This window comes from Sapajus apella, unplaced genomic scaffold, assembly GCF_009761245.1.
Source record: "Sapajus apella isolate SASKATOON/1434 unplaced genomic scaffold, GSC_monkey_1.0 scaffold13, whole genome shotgun sequence".
NCBI lineage: Eukaryota > Metazoa > Chordata > Mammalia > Primates > Cebidae > Sapajus > Sapajus apella.
In genome coordinates, this window is record NW_022436953.1 from 22,955,890 (window position 1) to 22,974,957 (window position 19,068).

Below are 19,068 nucleotides of genomic sequence, written 5' to 3' on the forward strand. Positions count from 1 at the left end.
CCATCCTCTTTCAGGCTTGGGGGACTAGAGCCCTCCACGCAGAATGGGCAAAGTCGGGGCAGAGCAGAGACTCCATTAGCATCACAATAGGCCTACCACCTGCATTTGAAAGCTTCCAGAAAAGACTGAGAGGCAATCTCTTGCTGTTTCCCCAAAGGCAGATTGGTCGATCAGCCTTCCTATCCAGAACAGCTAGAAAAGCTGGCAAAACAAACGTGTTTGAAGGTGAGCCACCAAGGGGGTGAGGACTTGAGGGTCAAGGTCCTGGAGAGAAGGTTAGCGGAGCTTTGAATTTTGAGGCATTTGCCTATTTCACGAGGCAGAGAAGCTCCCAGCAGACTCATGCTAAGGAAGGAAGAGCTCAAGTAGCCGCCGCCAGCTTTCAACTTCCAAAGGGCCTCGGTCTTTGGAAGGAATGGGAATGAAAATAGAGAGACTCTCACAAAGACTGAAACCCAGCTTCCCATTCGCTTAACGTTTGATTGTGTTGCAGGAAAGGGGTCCGGATCCAGACCTCAAGGTTCTTGGATCTGGTGCAAGAAATAATTGAGGGTGAGTCCATAGAGTAAAGTGAAAGCAAGTTCATTAGGCAAGTAAAGGAATAAAAGAATGGTTACCCCATAGACAGAGCAGCGCCGAGGGTTCATGCCTCCCCTTTTTAGACCACATAGGGTCACTTCCTGACGTTGCCATGGCATTTGTAAACTGTCATGGCACTAGTGGGAGTGTGGCAGTGAGGATGACCAGAGGTCACTCTTGCTGCTATCTTGGTGTTGGTGGGTTTTAGCTAGCTTCTTTACTGCAGCCTGTTTTATTGGCAAAGTCTTTATGACCTGTGTCTTGTGCTGACATCCTATCTCGTTCCCTGACTTAGAATCCCTAACTTTCTGGGAATGCGGCCCAGCAGGTATCAGCCTTATTTTAGGCACCCCCTACTCAAGATGGAGTTTCTCTGGTTCAAGCGCCTCTGACAATTGGATTAAAGCAAGGTTTCTCAACCTCAGTGCTGTTGACACCGATATTGACATTATCAGTGAACCATCTTACGCAATGTTTAACATTCCTGGCCTTTAACCACTGGGTGCCAGTAGCACCACCCCTTCCCCAAATTCTGACAACCAAACTGTCTCCAGACATTGCTAAATGCCCCCTGGTGGAGAAAATCACCTGTGGTTGAAAACCGCTGAATAAAGAGTGTCTGCCCACACCCCAACTGCCTTCTAGAAGCAAAAATAAATCTTACTATCATTCAGGACCTCAAATTATATCTATACTTTTTCATACATGATATGCAGCACCTAATAAAGAACATAGCTTTAAAATACACAACACAGTTGACGGAAGTAAAAAGAGAAATAAATCCACAATCATAGTGGGAGATGTTAGGACACCTTTCTCAGGAAATGATGGACTAAGCAGACAAAAAAAATCAACAAGCTTTGGTAACAGGGTAAACTGCGAAAAGAAGTATCTGGAGGGGGCTATTTGCATGAAAAAGGGGTTGGCAGGAAGGGGTATTGAGGGCAGATGGAGAAATGGGGAGAAAAGAAGGGTCTTTGTGGGTCCCCTCTTTCTGGAGGCCTAATTCTATAAGACCTCTTCAGCATGAATGGTACAAGGGAACTGTCTCATTTCCTTTGTTCCTTCATCCAGACTATACTGGCTGCTCTGTGAGATCGACCTGTACCTCCAGTGTGTCAGAGGCATATGAACCAGAGCACCCCCACTTTGAATAGGAGCTGGGTAAAATGAGGCTGAAACCTACTGCCTTCCCAGAAGGTTAGGCATTCTAAGCCACAGGATGAGATAGGAGGTCAGCACAAGAATCAGGTCATAAAGACCTTGCTGATAAAACAGATCGCAGTAAAGAAACCAACCAAGACCCACCAAAATCAAGATGGCAATGAGAGTGACCTCACTGCTACACTCCCACCAGCACCATGACAGCTCACAAATGCCTTGGCGACATCAGGAAGTTACCCTATTTGGTCTCAAAGGGGAACCATGAATAATCCACCCCTTGTTTAGCATATCATCAAGAAATAACCATTAAAATGGGTAACCAGCAGCCCTTGGGGCTGCTCTGTCTTTGCAGTATCCTTTTTTTTTTTTTTTTTTTTAAGACGGAATCTCGCCCCCTGTCGCCCAGGCTGGAGTGCAGTGGCACACTCTTGGCTCACTGCAACCTCCGCCTTCTGGGTTCAAGCAATTCTCCTGTCTCAGCCTCCTGAGTAGCTGGGACGACAGGTACCAGCCACCACGCCCAGCTATTTTTGGATTTTTAGTAGAGACGGGGTTTCACCATTTTGGTCAGGCAGGTCTTGAACTCCTGACCTCAGGTGATCCGCTCACCTCAGCCTCCCAAAGTGCTGGGATTACAGGCATAAGCCACCACACCCAGCCTTTTTCTTCTTTTCTTTTCTTTTTCTTTTTTCTTTTTTTTTTTTTTGAAACAGAGTCTCTCTTTTTCCCAGGCTGCAGTGCAGTGGCGCAATCTTAGCTCACTGCAACCTCTCCCTCCCAGATTCAAGCGATTCTCCTCAGTCTCCTGAGTAGCTGGGATTACAGGCATGCACCATCATGCCAGGTTAATTTTTGTATTTTTTGGCAGAGATGGGGTTTCACCATGTTGATCAGGCTGATCTCGATCTCCTGACCTCATGATCAGCCCGCCTCAGCCTCTCAAAGTGCTGGGATTACAGGTGTGAGCTACCGTGCCCAGCCATAATAGCCATTCTTTTATTCCTTTACTTTCTTAATAAACTTGCTTTCATTTTACTCTGCAGACTCGCCCTGAATTCTTTCTTCTGTGAGACCCAAGAAGCCTCTCTTGGGGACCCCTTTCCTGTAACAAGTTCATTGTGGACTCCTTAGCAGTCAGTGGGTTTGGGTTGGCAAAGACTAGTAAGGCGGGCAAAAGTGTGGTAAGCACTTTCTGATCAAAGGGGAGAGTGTCTCCAGCAAAGCTGCAGCCTCCACCCCTGCCATCGATGTGCCACCAGGTATCACTGAACTTAGAGAGTCCTATGGTCTGAGACAGTTTCCAAATTGAGAGATAGTAGAACTGAATATTTAATTCCCGTCCCATCTCTCCCTGCTGTATTTTAGCAAGAAGTACTCCAGGACACAGAAGAAGAGCCTGTCCTACCTGGATTACACAGGTATATTGATACCTACTATATGCCAGACATTATTCTAATTGCTGTTAGGAAACAGGGAGTAGGCTGGGCACGGTGTCTCATGCCTGTAATCCCAGCACTTTGGGAGGCCAAGACGGGAGGATTGCTTAAGCCTAGGAGACCAACCTGGGAAACATAATAAGACCTTGTCTCCCCTAAAAATAAAAAATAAAAAAGCTGGGCATGTTGCTACATGCCTGTAGTCCCAGCTACTTGGGAGGCTGAGGAGTTGAGGCCAGGAGTTGGAGGGTGCAGCAGTGAGCCATGATTGTGCCGTTGCACTCCAGCCTGGGTGATAGAATGAGACCCTGTCTCAACTGTCTCAAAAAAAAAAAAAAAAAAAAAGAAAGAAACAATGAATATAAGATTGGGATATAAAGATGGGTAAAGCTGTAACGGAGGTATGGGGGTAAGGGCAGTGAATCAAGTAAACCAGCAGTTTGAGTACAGTATGCGGCGGCAACTCAGGACAGAGCATAACAGGCTAAGAAGATGAAGAGTAACAGGTGCTGGAGGGGAGGGAGAGAGAGAGAGACAGCAGATTAGGGGAATCTAGTTAAGACTCTGAAATGGGAAGAGGATTTTCTGGGGAGGAGGAGTAACATGAACAAAAGTCTGCAGGTGGGAAAGCACCACGTGCATTCAGGGAAAATTGTATTCCACAGCTATTGAATTCCTGCTCTATACCCAGCACTGTGCTAGGAGTTAGATGTACTGCGGCAAACAAGACTCAGTCCTTCTCTGCAAGTTGCTCAGGGATCTTTAGTAGGGCAGACTGAAAAGGAACGGGGAAATGTTCTCCAGTGAGCTGTCTGGAGTAACTGGCATAAAGTGTTTGCAAAGTAATGAGAAACATGCCTGTCAGGTTACGAGGGGCTGTCTTATGCCTTAACACTTAAGGTGAAGACACAGCCAGAATATAATCAGCTCCCCCTTTGAAGCTCTGTTAGAGCTTCAAAGAGTCCCATCACAAGTGATCACACACAGCCGCCAATGCCCCCGAACGTGACTTAGCAAGTCTGGGAGGCATCCAACCCAAGCTGCTAGCAGCCGGATTAGAAAGGCAGGGTTGATGAAGATAGGGCATGAGTCTCTATGGCTCCTTTCTTTCCAGAGGGGAAAGAAAAGAAGAGGCCCCTGAGAGGAGACCCACCCTGTCCTGGGAAAGCCGAGGGCCCAAGTGACACAGGGCTTACAGTCTTGGTTCAAAGATGATCCCACCATCCACCTCTTCTGAGACCTTGATTTTTCAGTTATCCTAGCTCTCTGTGTGTCTAGCTTCCCCCCTCTTGATTTATCCCCAGCAACATCAATGTATCTTTAAGCTGCTCTCATCACTCTACCCTGTTGTTGCCCCATCTCTCTCCTCCCTGCAAAGTTAAACTTTTTTTTTGTGAGACAGAGTCTGACTCCAGGCTGGAGTGCAGTGTAGTGATCTCAGCTCACTATAATCTCCACCTCCCAGGTTCAGGTGATTCTCCTGCCTCAGCCTTCTGAGTAGCTGGGACTACAGATGTGTGCCACCATGCCCATCTAAATTTTTATATTTTTAATAGAGACGGGGTTTCACCATGTTAGCCAGGATGATCTTGATCTCCTGACCCCGTGATCTGCCCACCTTGGCCTCCCAAAGTGCTGGGATTACAGGCTTGAGCCACCGCGTCCAGCCAACTTCTTAAAGGAGTTGTCCACACTCACTGCCACTACTTCCTCACTTCCTGTTCTGCTCAAGTTCCTTTGGAATAGAGACCCATCTGGCTGGCTCTAGGAAGCTGCTTCTGGTAGGGACACACTGACAATCATGTGCAAATCTAGCAATCGAGCCTCTGGATCTGGATTTCCCTTTTTTTCCAAAGTCCTTTCTAGTTCCTCTCCAGGCTGTATCCCTCTCCCACATGGCCTCAGTCACCTGCTCCAGACAAACTTATTCCAACTTTCCGAACCTGCTCAACCTCACCCCAGACCTCTTACCCAAGATGCTGAAGGATAGCTGGCCTATGGAAACCTGGAACAGAGGCTACAAACTCATCAAGATGGGCTCCTCTTCCTCTACCCTGCCCTCTCCTCCCTCATCTTGTGTTTGTGTGTGTGTGTGTGTGTGTGTGTGTGTGTGTGTGTGTGTCTGCTTCTCTCTGACCATCTCTGCCATTTTCCCTCCCTCTACTTACCCATCCTGCACCATCCCATAATGACCACTCCAGCTTCAGTCAACTTATCAACTTCAGGATCTTTAGCTCAGATCCCACTGTCAACAGACAGATGCCCAAGAGAGATGGAACCTAATTGGTAATTTCTTCAAATGAGGAGACAGGTCATAGGTCACTGACTTCAGATTACAGGATGTGGCTGTTTAAGGCCACAGAAACTTGGACAGGACGGCCTCCCTGAGAAGTGGGGGGAGAGCAGGCCCCGAGAAGCAGCTTTATATGCCTCCCATTCACACCTCCACCCAGGGCATTGGCTTATGTGCTCAGCAGCCTGGAAACTTCTTTCACTGAGGTCATAAACAGTGTCTTTGTTGTTGAATCCAATGGACAGTATTCCTTTCTTCCTGTGTATGAATGTTCAGTGGCTTCTGGACATAACTATCATGAGATTTACCCTCTTATAGTTTTCCTCCTATATTTTGACTATTTCCTTCCTGCCTATGATGTGCGCTCCTCTTTCTCTGCCTCTGCTTTCAAAGTTGACCATCCTCTGGGTCTGGATTTTCCTTTCCTTTCCAGAGTTATTTCTAGTCCCTCTCCGGGCCCTCTCCCTCTTCCACATGGCCTCAGTCACCTGCTCTATACAAATCAGTTCTGACTTTCTGTATCTGCACAACCTCATCCCAGACCTCACCCAACTGGGCGGCTCCACCTAGATGTCCCACGGGTACCTCAGAGTCACTGTGCGCAGTGGCACTCCATCCCCCTTCTGCCCTCTTCTCCCTGGTGTTTCCTACTTCAGGTGGCACCAGCCACTTGCCCACGCCAGAAACAGCATCATGCTCAATACCTTCTTTCCTTCACTCTAAACCCAACCAAACACCAAGCATGAAAGAATCAACAGGCCAGGCACAGTGGCTCACACCTGTAATCCCAGCACTTTGGGAAGCTGAGACGAGTGGATCACCTGAGGTCAGGAGACCAGCCTGGCCAACATAGTGAAACCTCATCTCCACAAAAAGCACAAAAAATTAGCTGGGTGTGGTGGTATGTGCCTGTAATCCCAGCTACTCGGGAGGCTGAGGCAGGAGAATCTCTTGAATCTGGGAGGCAGAGGTTGCAGTGAGCCAAGATTGTGCCACTGCACTCCAGCCTGGGCAACAAGAGTGAAACTCCATCTCAAAAAAAAAAAAAAAGAATCCACAATAATCCCTTCATAGAGCAAACATCCAGTGTTCTACTTTCAGAGCATCCATCTTTTCTTTTTTCCTCCTGTCACCACCATGGTTCTTGGAGTCATTCTCCTAGGTGGACTCTTCACGTTCAGTCTTCCAACCCCCCAATTCAGTAACTCCCACCCCCTTGGCCAGAGGGCTTTTTTCCTGCCTCCTTCCTCCTTTTATTTAAAAGAAATGTAGTTTTGTCACAGGATCCTTGGGGTGTCATTTTTCCAGACAGGAAACCTCTGTGGCCAGCAGCACCTCCTGCCTGAGTATTGCTCCTGCCTACTGGGCTCGTCCCACCAACTTGGCCCAGCAGACTGTGCTCAGCTCACGCTCCTGGCCCAGATCCCACACATGCCAAGGACAAACCAGGCGTGGAGTGGTGGGTGTGTGGGTGAGCGAGCGTGGGGTCCGGCCACTGTGCACAGCCAGGCATTCCGGCTGCTATGGTGGCATGGGCAACTCCAGATGCCAGCAGAGGTGCTGGTTCCATGAAAATCTGTGGCTGAGCCAGACGTACTGAACGAAGCTTCCGCCGCAGGCACCTGCGTCTGGATGAGGGTAATGCAGTGGCACCTGCAAACTTGGAGATGCCAGGAACCACAGAGCCCCAAAGAGAGTGTCACAGCCCTGGCTTGGAGAGCCCCTAGGTCTGAGCTCCCCAAAGGGCCAGAGCTCTCCTCTTCTTCTTGTTACCTGCAATGTGGCAAGCCAGGGGGTTGTGTTTCAGCCCTGTTGGTGTTACAGCTCTTTCAGTCCCACCATTCGGCGGGTCTTGAGTTCTTGTCACGCATCCAGGAAGAATGAGGTACACAGACAACTGGAGGATGAATGAGGTGGAGAGGAGCTTCACTGAATGATGGAACAGCTCTCAGGAGACCCCAAGTGGCTAGCTCCTTTCTGCAGGCCGGTCATCCCAACGGGAGGAGCCCTCAGCAGAGAGGAGACTTGGAGTGGCTAGCTCCTATCCACAGGCAGGTCACCCTGACAAGCTGAGGAGACTGAAGCAGGTAGCTCCCTCCTGCAGCTGGTAGTCCCGATGTCTGTATCCCTCAGCAGAGAGGAACCCCAGAGTGGGTAGCTTCTATCTGCAGGCAGGTCGTCCTGATGTCTGCATCTCTCAATGGAGAGGAGACCCAGAGGGGTTAGCTCCTATCCACAGCAGGTCACCCAACGTCTCTGTGAGTCTGACTGAGCTGAAGGTTTTTATGGGCTTCAGGAGAGAGAAAGTGTATGCTGATTGGGCCATGGGTGGCCATGAGTGGGCCTGGAAAAAGTACCATAAATTCTCACTTCAGGCTGCAGACTCCACCCAGAACTGACAACCCAGCTCCCATGATTTAGGCCCTCCCTGGCTTGAAGATGTGGCTTCACCAGGGACCCACCTCTTTTCCCCCAGAAGCCTGCCTGCCTCCTGCCACCATCTACATGTCATCCATCATGTCCAGGCTGTTCATGCTGAGGGGTTATTGAAGACCCATGCCAAGCTGCCCTCACCACCCCCTCGGCCTCCCTCCCATCATCACTGGTGCCCAGAGTCCAGAGGGGGCTGAAGTGGCAGGGGGCTGGTATGTCAGCTCCACCCTGAGTGCATGCACACCTGGCTAGGTTGCAACAGTGTCTGGGCTCAGCCACAATTTTGCTCCAAAATTGGAGTGGGCTCCAGAAGTGGGGCAAATTCAGGCAGCGGGAGCAGGCACTTCTGAGTCTTCAGGGGCAGGGGGGCTTCCTGGGCTCCTGAGAGGGCAGGGATTCCTGGGTCTGCAGCTGCAGCTGGGCAGCTGCATCTGTGGCCAGGAGGGCAGGACTCCCGCCTGTTCTTGGCTTCGGTTCCGTGGAGCACACAGCCCTGGCCATGCCTCCCCTGCTGCAGCTGGGTCTTCACAGTGTCCGCTTGAGATGGGCCACCACTGCCATCAGTTTTAGTACTTTTATATATACACAGACTCAAACCACTATTAAAAAAATAGAGGCAGGACAGCTTCAATATAAATACACACCTTCACTTTTGTTACTTTAAAATTTTTATTGTGCAGATTTTTTTTGAGACAGGGTCTCCCTCTGTTGCCCAGGCTAGAGGACAGTTGTGTGAAGACAGCTCACTGCAGCTCAACCTCCTGAGCTCAAGCAATCCTCCTACCTCAGCTTCGTGAGCAGCTGTGCCACCATGCCTGGCTAATTTTTTTTTTTTTTGTAGACATGGGGTTTTGCCATGTTGCCTGGGCTGGTCTTGAACTCCTGAGCTCAAACCATTCCCCAACCTTGGCCCCCTAAGTGGTGGGATTACAGGCTTGAGCCACTGCAGCTGACCTATTATGCAGAGTGTTGAACATTCATTAAAGAAGATAGACTATTATAATGTTCTTGTGTTCTCATCCTCCCAATCCCAACAACCAACAAACCTAAGCCAGGCCTGCTTCATCTACTCCCCTTCACATGATATTTTGAAGCAAATCCCATGTAGCCTACTATTTCATCCATAAATATTTCAGTGCGGATTTCTAAAAGATAAAAATTTTGGCCAGGTGGGTGGCTCATACATGTAATCCTAGCACTTTGGGAGGCTGAGGCAGGTGGATTGCCTGAGGTCAGGAGTTAAAGACTAGCCAGGGCAACATGGTGAAACTCCATCTCTACTAAAACTACAAAAAATTAGCTGGACATGGTGATGCACACCTGTTGTCCCAGCTACTTGGGAGACTGAAGCATAAGAATCGCTTGAGCATGGGAGGCAGAGGTTGCAGTAAGCTGAGACTGCGCCACTGCACTCCAGCCTGGGTGATAGAGTGAGACCCTATCTCAAAAAACAAACAAAGATTTTAAAAATGCTATTATGATACCTGAAAGAATGAACAATAATTTCTTAATATCATTAAGTCAGGTTTCCAATTATCTCATAAATGTAATAAATTTGTGAAAAATTAGAATCTAAATAATGTCTGTAGACTGTGATCAGTTGCTGTGGCTTTAAATATCTTTTAATTTATTTCTCTTTCTAGCTCTTTTTTCTTTTCCTTGCAATTTATTTACCTATTGCATCCCCATGGTATCATTTAACAAGCTCCTTTGTTTTCTGTATCTCCTATAAATTGGTAAAGTATCTTTTTTTCTGCAGCATCATTGTATCAGGCACGTAGCATGAAGACTTTAAGGTTAATTGGTTTGCCTTAAGAGTTTAAGCTGCCTTGCTTGCCCAAAACAGGGACATGAAAAAAAATAAACTTCCTATGCAAGTTTCTAAATTGGATCATGTCCTCCTCTACTGAAAGTCCTTTGTCAAGTCCCCCATTTTCCTTAGGCTAGAGCCCAAGGGCGTGATCACGTGATTATTCCTAAACACTGTGATTGGTCAAGGGTTAACCATGTGACCCAAGTTGGGCCAATCAGGGCCCTTTCCCCACTTTTTCTGTGGGAGCTGGGGGGACTGTGCTGTGGATTGATCCTAGGTGAGGTTCAGAGGGATTCCATTGGAAGTTTTCTTGTTTCCGTGAAAGGACTTCTGTTAGTGGGGATGGTTCTTAACTCTGGCATACAATCAGAGGTATTTTTATTTTTTACTTTTTTTGGAGACAGAGTCTTGCTCTGTCACCCAGGCTGGAGTGCAGTGGTGGGATCTTGGGTCACTGCAATTTCCGCCTCCCAGGTTAAAGCAATTCTCCTGCCTCAGCCTCCCAAGTAGCTGGGATTACAGGCACCTGCCACCACACCCAGCTAATTTTTGTATTTTTAGTAGAGATGGGGTTTCACCATTTTGGCCAGGCTGGTCTCAAACTCCTGACCTCAGGTGATTTGCCCGCCTCGGCCTCCCAAAGTGCTGGGATTACAGGCGTGAGCCACCATACCCAGCCCAGACAGATTTTTTAAAAATACAGAAACCCATGAAGGAAGCCAGCCACAAAAGGCTACATGCTGTATGACTTCAGCCATCTGAAACTCCCAATGGGAGCATCTCCTAGAGAAATAAAGTAGCTTGGTGGTTGCCAGGAGCTGGGAGTAGGAGGCAATGGGAAGGAATGCTGATGGGTTTCTTTTTGGGGTGATGAAGACATTCTGGAATTAGGTAGTGGTGATGGTTGCCCAACTTTGTCAATAGACTAAAAACCATTCAATTGTACACTTTAAAAAAGGTGAATAGAAACAATACACAAGCCCACATTTACACCAGACCAGTTAAAAAACTCAACAGGTGGGGCCCAGGTGTTGACAAATTTGTAAAGCTCCCCCAGGTGAATCTAAAGAGCAGAGTCTGAAGACCACTTATTGAGTAACATGCCTGCTCTGTCTTCAAGAAGTACGAAGACTGGGGAGATAGTTTTAGATGCGTGCTTGACTCCTGTCTCTATCTCTGTCCCTCTTTTTCTCTTTCTCCCTCTGTCAGATCAGTGCAGTGAGAAAGGTATCACGAAGCCCAGTTATGGCCACAGATCTTAGTCTTTGTTATGCACTGAATTGCTTCCCCCCACAGATTCGTATGTTTAATCCCTAACCACTCAACCCGAGTGTATTATAGCATAGGGCCTTTAAAGAAGTAATTAAGGTAGGGGAGGAAGGGAGTATATGAGAATTGACAGGAAGGTACAATACCTTCCTCTCAGTTTTGCTGTGAACTTAAAAAAAAAGTTGCTCCTAAAAAATAAGGTCTTGGTAAGGCGCAGTGGTTCACACCTGTAATCCCAGCACTTGGGGAGGCCAAGGTGGGCGGCTCACGAGGCCAGCAGTTCAAGACCGGCCTGGCCAACATGGTGAACCTCTATCTCTACTAAAGATATAAAAAATTAGCTGGGTGCAGTAGCACGTGCCTGTAATCCCAGCTGCTTGGGAGGCTGAGGCAGGAGAATCACTTGAAGCTGGGAGGCAGAGGTTGCAGTGAGCTCAGATCGTGCCACTGCACTCCACCCTGACAACAGGGAGAGACTCTTTCTCAAAAAAAAAAAAAAAAAAAAAAGGTCTTTCCCTGGTTGTCCGATGATTAGGAAAAGTAAAATTTAAAAATAAAAATGACTTTAAAAAATAAAATCTTTTTAATTTAATTTTATTTTATTTTGAGACTGAGTCTTGCTCTGTTGCCAGGCTGGAGGCAGTGGCATGAACTCTGCTCACTGCAACCTCTGCCTCCCTGGTTCAAGCGATTCTCCTGCCTCAGCCTCCCAATTAGCTGGGATTACAGGCACGCGCCACCATGCCCAGCTAATTTTTGTATTTTTAGTAGAGACAGGGTTTCACCATGTTGGCCAGGATGGTCTCCATCTCCTGACCTCATGATCCACCTGCCTTGGCCTCCCAAAGTGCTGGGATTACAGGCATGAGCCACCGCATCCAGCCTCTTTTTAAATTATTTTTAAAAACAGAGACAGATCTCACTATATTATCTAAGCTGGTCTTGAATTTCTGGCCTCCAGCGATCCTCCTACCTCAGCCTTCCAAAGTGCTGGGATTACAGGCACAAGCCACCGTGCCTGGCCTACTCTTTTTTTTAAAAAGAAGTAATTAAATTATCGTAAGGATGGGGTCCTAACCTAACAGAACCAGAGGAATGGACACCAGTAGTGTACCCCACACAGAGAAATGACTGTCTGCAAGCCAAGAAGAGAGGCCTCTAGAGAAACCAAACCTGCTGTACCTTGATCTTGGACTTCCAGGTTCCAGAACTGTGAGTAAATAAATTCCGGTTGTGTAAACCGCCCAGTCTATGACAGTTTGCTGTGGTCACCTTAGTAGACTAAAACAAGTCCCAGTCTACCTGTTTCTGTAAGACAGGAAGAGGTAGACAATCATATCATCTATAATAATGATAAAGTAATTTATCCTATGTTATGCCTTTTATTCTTTCCTTGTCTTTCCTTTTTTTTTTTTTTTTTTTTTTTAAGACAGAGTCTCACTCTGTCAATCAGGCTGGAGTGCAGTGGTGTAATCTCAGCTCACTGCAACCTCTATCTCACAGATTCAAGCAATTCTCCTGCCTCAGTCTCCCTCGTAGCTGGGATTACAGGTGCATGCCACCATGCCCAGCTAATTTTTGGAGTTTTAGTAGAGACGGGCTTTCTCCATGTTGGTCAGGCTGGTCTTGAACTCCCGACCTCAGGTGATCTGCCCACATCGGCCTCCCAAAGTGCTGGGATTACAGGCGTAAGCCACTGCACCTGGCGGTGCACCTCTCTCTCTTCCTTCTCTCTTTCTTTTTTTCTTTCTTTTCTCCTTCCTTCCTTTCTGCTTGCTTGCTTGCCACCGTGCCCGGCCAGATTCTTTCTTTCTAACTGGCAATATTCTCGTGCTACTTTTCAAAATCAGAATTAGAATATTGGCATTAAATGAATCCTGAATCCAGAGTTGAGTCAATCTTCTAATTTAACTTTCTCTAGACCACATATTTATTTCAGTCAACATTTATTAGACAAAGTGCTTTGAGCACTTGGGATACATCAAGAACTGTGGGGACTGTGGGGACTCTGGGGACTGTGGGGACACAACATGAATAAAATTTCCTTCCATTCTAATCAGTGAAAAACATCAGATTGTAATGACTTGTTTGATCTATGACCTGAATGTTTTATTATTAGACTGTGCTCATGACTGAAATCTGTGCATATACCACGAGCATATTTTTGAGTTGTAGAATTTCACTTCCTTTTTCTTGCTCAACACTTTTACTATTGGTAATACTGTATCAAAATTTCCCCTTTTTTTCTTTGTATTTCTCTTTTTCATAAAATTAAATAAGGACGCCGCATTTCACAGATTTTATGAAATTGTCTGCTATCTACTCAGAAAAAAGACTCCTCAAAACTTTTAAGCACCAGAATAACTTTTCTAAATCCATACTTGGCTGGGCGTGGTGGCCCACGCTTGTAACCTCAGCACTTGGGAGGCCAAGGGGGCAGATCACATGAGGCCAGGAGTTTGAGACCAGCCTGGCCAACATGGGAAAACCCTGTCTGTGCTAAAAACACACAATTAGCTGGGTGTGGTAGCGTGCCTGTGATCCCCAGCTACTCCGGAGGCTGAGGCAGGAGAATCGCTTGAATTTGGGAGGCGGAGGTTATAGTGAGCCAAGATTGCACCACTGCACTCCAGCCTGGACAACAGAGACTGTCTCAAAAATAAAAACAAATAAATAAATCCATACTTGATGGCCCAGAGCCCCTGATTTGACATTAGTATGCAGCACAAGAGATCAGCAGGCATGGCCGGGATATGAAGATGTCTTATATACTTGTGGCATTAGATACAAAGAAGGACTTGGAGCTGTGTTCAGGTAATCAGGACATTTGGGTTCCAGTGCCAGGTCCTCCCACAAATTAACTGCAATACTTTGGACAAATTCCCTAAATTCCCTAAACCTTAGCCCTTCATCTGTAAGATGATGCTGCTAAACTACCTGAACGTCCCTTTTCATATTAAATTTCTACACTTTTATGATTCTAGAGAGAACCATAAGAAAGAAAGAGTGAAATCGTTGGGACAATTAGGAAACTGAAGAAGTGGGAAAAAATGGGACAAACGAAAATTCTAAGAACAAAGCAGGCAATAAAATTAATTCAGAACAGCAGAAAGTGAGAGAGTAAAGTAAAATATGGTAAAAAGGAGAAAATAAAACACTAAATGTCTTTTTGGAATTGCAAAGATAAATCACATCAGATTTCATTTTTAATCCCAAAGAGAAAGAAGAAATCTGGTTATTTGTATTTCTCTTGCATTAAGAGACAATCTTCAGGAGTTACTTTGACTTGTCTCTCTATGGTTTCTCAATTCTAAAGAAAAAAAGAGAGCTGATGTCTACGGCTACTTTGAGAGATCAGATTGTTAAAACTAGCACACAGCAGTTATTGAGTGAATAAATACATTTTTCACTCAAGTAGAAGAAGGTGGAGAAAGAATGTTGTGGGACAAAGGGAGGTACTTGGGGTCACTCAGGAATGAACCATTCGATTTTGTTGGATTGCTTCCAGACGCAGAAAGAATGCTTACATTTCATGATTTCATCCAACCTCAAAACAATGCCCACGACAGATCAGGGGAATAATGCTTAGCTCTCAGCCACCTGACTCCATGACAATGGGTCCCTGTTGTGGGGTGTTGTATGAGTGGCTTATTCTGATTCTGTTGGTAGGTCAGAAATTTGCTGAGGTGCAGAGGCAGCAGTGCACAAATGGAAAACAGTACCTCCTGAACAAACCGCTGTTTGGTACAAAAGAAAGGAAGGAAGCTTCTATTCCTGCCCTTTCCCGTCCTATCCTCTCTCCTCCTTTCACTAGTCCTGGTTGTGTTGCTCCTGGGGTCAGAAGTAGGGGGCATCTGTCTGTAGCTTACCCTTTACCGTCTTAGGGTCTCTGAGACCTTGGCAAGTTTCTTTTGTGCTCTGCACCTAATTTTCCACGTCCCTAAGTGGAAGTGATCATGTGTATTAAACAGACCAATGGTGTCTACCAGTCTTAAGCAGAATGGAAGGTCAAAGATGTTAATTACTCTATGTTTTTCCATCTGTGGACATCCCTCTCCTTTCTTTCTAAAGAATACATGAACTCTTTAGAACAGAATACCGCATTTCAGGACAGATTTCCTCTGGGAAAAAATGCTGTTACCAGCTGTTACCAGCTTCAAAGATGGGGATGTGAAAATGTTGTAATGGAAAAGCCGCATAAGACCTTATAGAGAGAGTCTGTGAGATGGTTAAGTTTCAACATAGACTCATGAGTCTTAAAAATGGGAAGAACATGTAGAGAGAGCTTATTCTGGGTTATTTCAACAGCAAAGATGATGCTGTCTCAGGTTTTTGGGGGAGAATCATGGCCTTTCATAGTTTTGAGTGTATTTACCACTTGGTAGTAATATCTTGTTTTTAAACTGATTTTTGTTGATTGAATCATGTCCCCTTAAAGGCAGGCTCAAGCCTAATCTCTGGTCCCTATGAATATGACTTCATTTGGAAATAGATCCTTTGTAGATCTAAAAAAGTTAAGCTGAGGTTTTACTGGAACACTAGTTGAATGGTGCCTTTATAAGAAGAGAAAAATTTGAACACTGATACAGACACACAGGGAGAGTGCCGTGTGACAAATGAGACAGAAATTGGAGTGACATATTTTCAAGCCAAGGAACACCAAGAATTGCAGGCAGCCTCCAAACTCTGGAAAAGGCAAGGAAGGATTCTCCAGTGGAGACTTCAGAGGGAGCCTGGCCCAGCCAACACCTTGATTTCTTTTCTTTTCTTTTTTTTTTTGAGACAGAGTCTCGCTGGTGCCCAGGCTGGAGTGCAATGGCACCATCTTGGCTCACCACAACCTCTACCTCAGACAGGTTCAAGTGATTCTCCTGTCTCAGCCTCCCGAGTAGCTGGGACTACAGGCGTGCACCAGTACGCCCCGCCAATTTTTGTATTTTTAGTAGAGAGGGGGTTTCACTATATTGGGCAGGCTGGTCTCGGACTCCTGACATCGTGATCCACCCGCCTTGGCCTCCCAAAGAGCTGGGATTACAGGCATGAGCCACTGCGCCCAGCTGATTTTGGATTTCTAGCCTCCAGCATTGTGAGAAAATACATTTCTGTTGTTAACTACCACCCAATTTATGGTAATTTGTTACAGCACCCCTAGAAAAACCAATATACTGACCAAATGACCACATCTCTTTGTCCCCTCTATGTTTTATTTATTTATTTATTTGCTTATGTTTTATAGAAATGGGGTCTCACTGTGTTGCCTAGGCTGGTCTCAAAACTCCTGGGCTCAAGCAACCTCCCACCTCAGCCTCCCAAAGTGCTGGGATTATAGGCATGAGCCGCAGCGCCTGTAATCAGTAGACTAATCATTGTTCTCAATAGCCTTGAGATTTCTGATGGAAATTTTAACATAATTATTAACATATCCCATTTTTACACTAAAATAATATACATTGTGGTTGGGGAGACCTTCTGATGACTGGGTTGGTAAGCTCCTGGGAAAGACAGAAACTCCCTCTCCAGGCCCTGTCCTGCGCAGCTACAAGATGCTGCAGTGAGAACCAGGCACCCCCCATCTAAGTGACGCTTTAGCTTTACCATCTGTAAACGCTGCTGATATTTCCTTCCTGCTACTTGAAAATAAAAATACGGCTTTAAAGTATTTTGAGCTCTACGGAACTTGCTATAGAAAATTAGAGGTGGCATGATTATCTTCCTTCATCTCCTTTTTTGCAGACGGTCTCGCTTGCTCTGCCGCCCAGGAGGCTGCTTTTTTTTCTTTTTTGACTGACCTTCCCTTTTTCTGAACTTGTTAGTCACACCTTGTCCTCAAGATATTTTCTCCTTGATACTTAGCAATAATTTTTGTTCTGATGTCATTGGTGACCCCACAGCTACGCAAAGCTATTATTTTCCATTCTAGCAGGAACTCAGATATTTATTTCAATCCATTCGTAGCAGAGAATCCTTCTGTTGAATGTATTCCTGTCCTTGTGAGGTGGTAAAGATGAGTGGAAATGCCTCCCTAGCACTATGAGTTGTTGTTGTTTGTAATACGTGAAATTGATGTAAACCCTCCTGACTTCACTTTCTGTCTTTCTCTCTTTCTTTTTTTGTTGAGATGGAGTCTCTCTCTGCTCTCTCTGTCGCTCAGGGCGGAGTGCTGTGGTGCAATCTCGGCTCACTGCAACCTTCGCCTCCCAGGCTCAAGGGATTCTCCTGCCTCAGCCTCCTGAGTAGCTGGGACTACAGGAGCGTGACACCATGCCCAGCCAGTGTATTTTTTGTATTTTTAGTAAAGGCAGGGTTTCACCATATTGGCCAGTCTGATCTCAAACTCCTGACCTCGTGATCCACCCTTCTGGGCCACCCAAAGTGCTGGGATTACAGGCGTGAGCCACCACACCCAGCCACAAGTTTTCTACACCTCCCACTACTACAATGGGTCAGATAGAGCCAGGAACTGACACTAAGCTGATGACCTGAAAAGGGATCCTTCGCTTAATTACACCATCAATAGTGAGAAGCTCCCTGATCTCCTACTTTCTGACTCCAGGAAAGATCTATTTTGCTTGTTGAAAGAGAAATCCAGCCACAGGTGGTGGCACACACCTATAATTCCAGCACTGTGGGAGGCTGAGGCAGAAGGATCACTTGAGGCCAGGAGTTCAATACCTGCCTAGGCAACATAGTGAGACCCCATCTTTACAAAAATAGATAGGGATATTTTTGTATGCTTCCTTTCTGGCTTCAGTATAACACTCTTCTAGAGCTTCTTTGTCCTCATTCCCTAAAGGAAAATATGAATAGCTATTTGGTTTTGTTTTTCTATGCATACAACCTTTAGGCTCTTATTCTGTTTGTAAAATTTAGACATTTTTGTTGCTTATTGCTCACACTATTAATTTTTTCTTTTTTTCAATTTTGAGATGAAGTCTTGCTCTGTCGCCCAGACTGGAGTGCAATGGCACGATCTTGGCTCACTGCAACCTCTATCTCCCGGGCTCAAGCCATTCTCCTGCCTCAGCTTCCCGAGCAACTGAGATTACAGGAGCCTGCCACCACACTCGGCTAATTTTTATATTTTTAGTAGAGATGGGGTTTCACCATGTTGTCCAGGCTGGTCTTGAACTCCTGATCTCATGATCTGCTCACCTCTGCCTTCCAAAGTGCTGGGACTGCAGAGGTGAGCCACCATGCCCGGCCACCTTCTTAATATTTTTAAGAGGAAGATACTTTCCCACATTAGATATTGATTATGATTGAAGTTTTTATGATTTTTTAAAAGCCTGTGTTTATTCTCAGTAGGCTTACTCATTCAGAGAGTCTGAGTATTATTTTTAGCACACAGCAAACCTATTATTTTAGATTAGATTAATAATGAAACTAAGCCAGTTTCTTGACTGTTTTTTTTTTTTCCCACATTCTCAGTTAAAAAATATTTTCGAGATGTCTCTGAAAGGATCTGATTGATTGATTGAGACTGGGTCTTGCTCTGTCACCCTGGTTGGAGCTCAGTGGCATGATCATAGCTTACTGTAGCCTCGATCTCAGGCGACCCTCCAGCCTCAACTTCCTGAGTAACTGGGACTACAGGCATTTGCCACTACACCTGGCTGATCACTTTTTTTTTTTTAATTTAGTAGATATAAGGTCTCTCTCTGTTGCCCAGGCTGGTCTCAAACTCCTGAGCTCAAGCAATCCTCCCACCTTAGCCTCCCAAAGTGGTGGGATTATAGGTGTGAGCTATTGTGTTTGGCCCAAAAGAATCTTTTTATTTTTGTTTTTTGGGTTTTTTTTGACATGGAGTTTCGTTCTTGTTGCCCAGGCTGGAGTACAATGGCACTACCTCAGCTCACTGCAACCTCTGCCTCCCAGGTTCAAGCAGTTCTCTTGCCTCAGCCTCCCAAGTAGCTGGAATCACAGGCATGCACCACCATGCCCGGCTAATTTTATATTTTTAGTAGAGACTTTGTTTCACCACGTTTGTCAGGCTGGTCTTGAACTCTCGACCTCTGGTGATCCACCCACCTTGGACTTCCAAAGTGCTGGGATTACAGGCGTGAGCCACTGCGCCTGGCTAA

At 46.0% G+C, this 19,068-nt stretch overlaps 1 long non-coding RNA gene across 1 annotated transcript; it reads right to left on the minus strand.

The window, feature by feature from the left end:
* Positions 1-540: 540 nt before the first annotated feature.
* On the minus strand, positions 541-14,525 carry LOC116554035. Its single transcript, XR_004270022.1, has 3 exons — positions 14,515-14,525; positions 13,958-13,967; positions 541-649 (listed from the first exon to the last, which is right to left on the minus strand). It is a non-coding gene; the product is annotated as an uncharacterized LOC116554035 (long non-coding RNA).
* Positions 14,526-19,068: the final 4,543 nt, after the last annotated feature.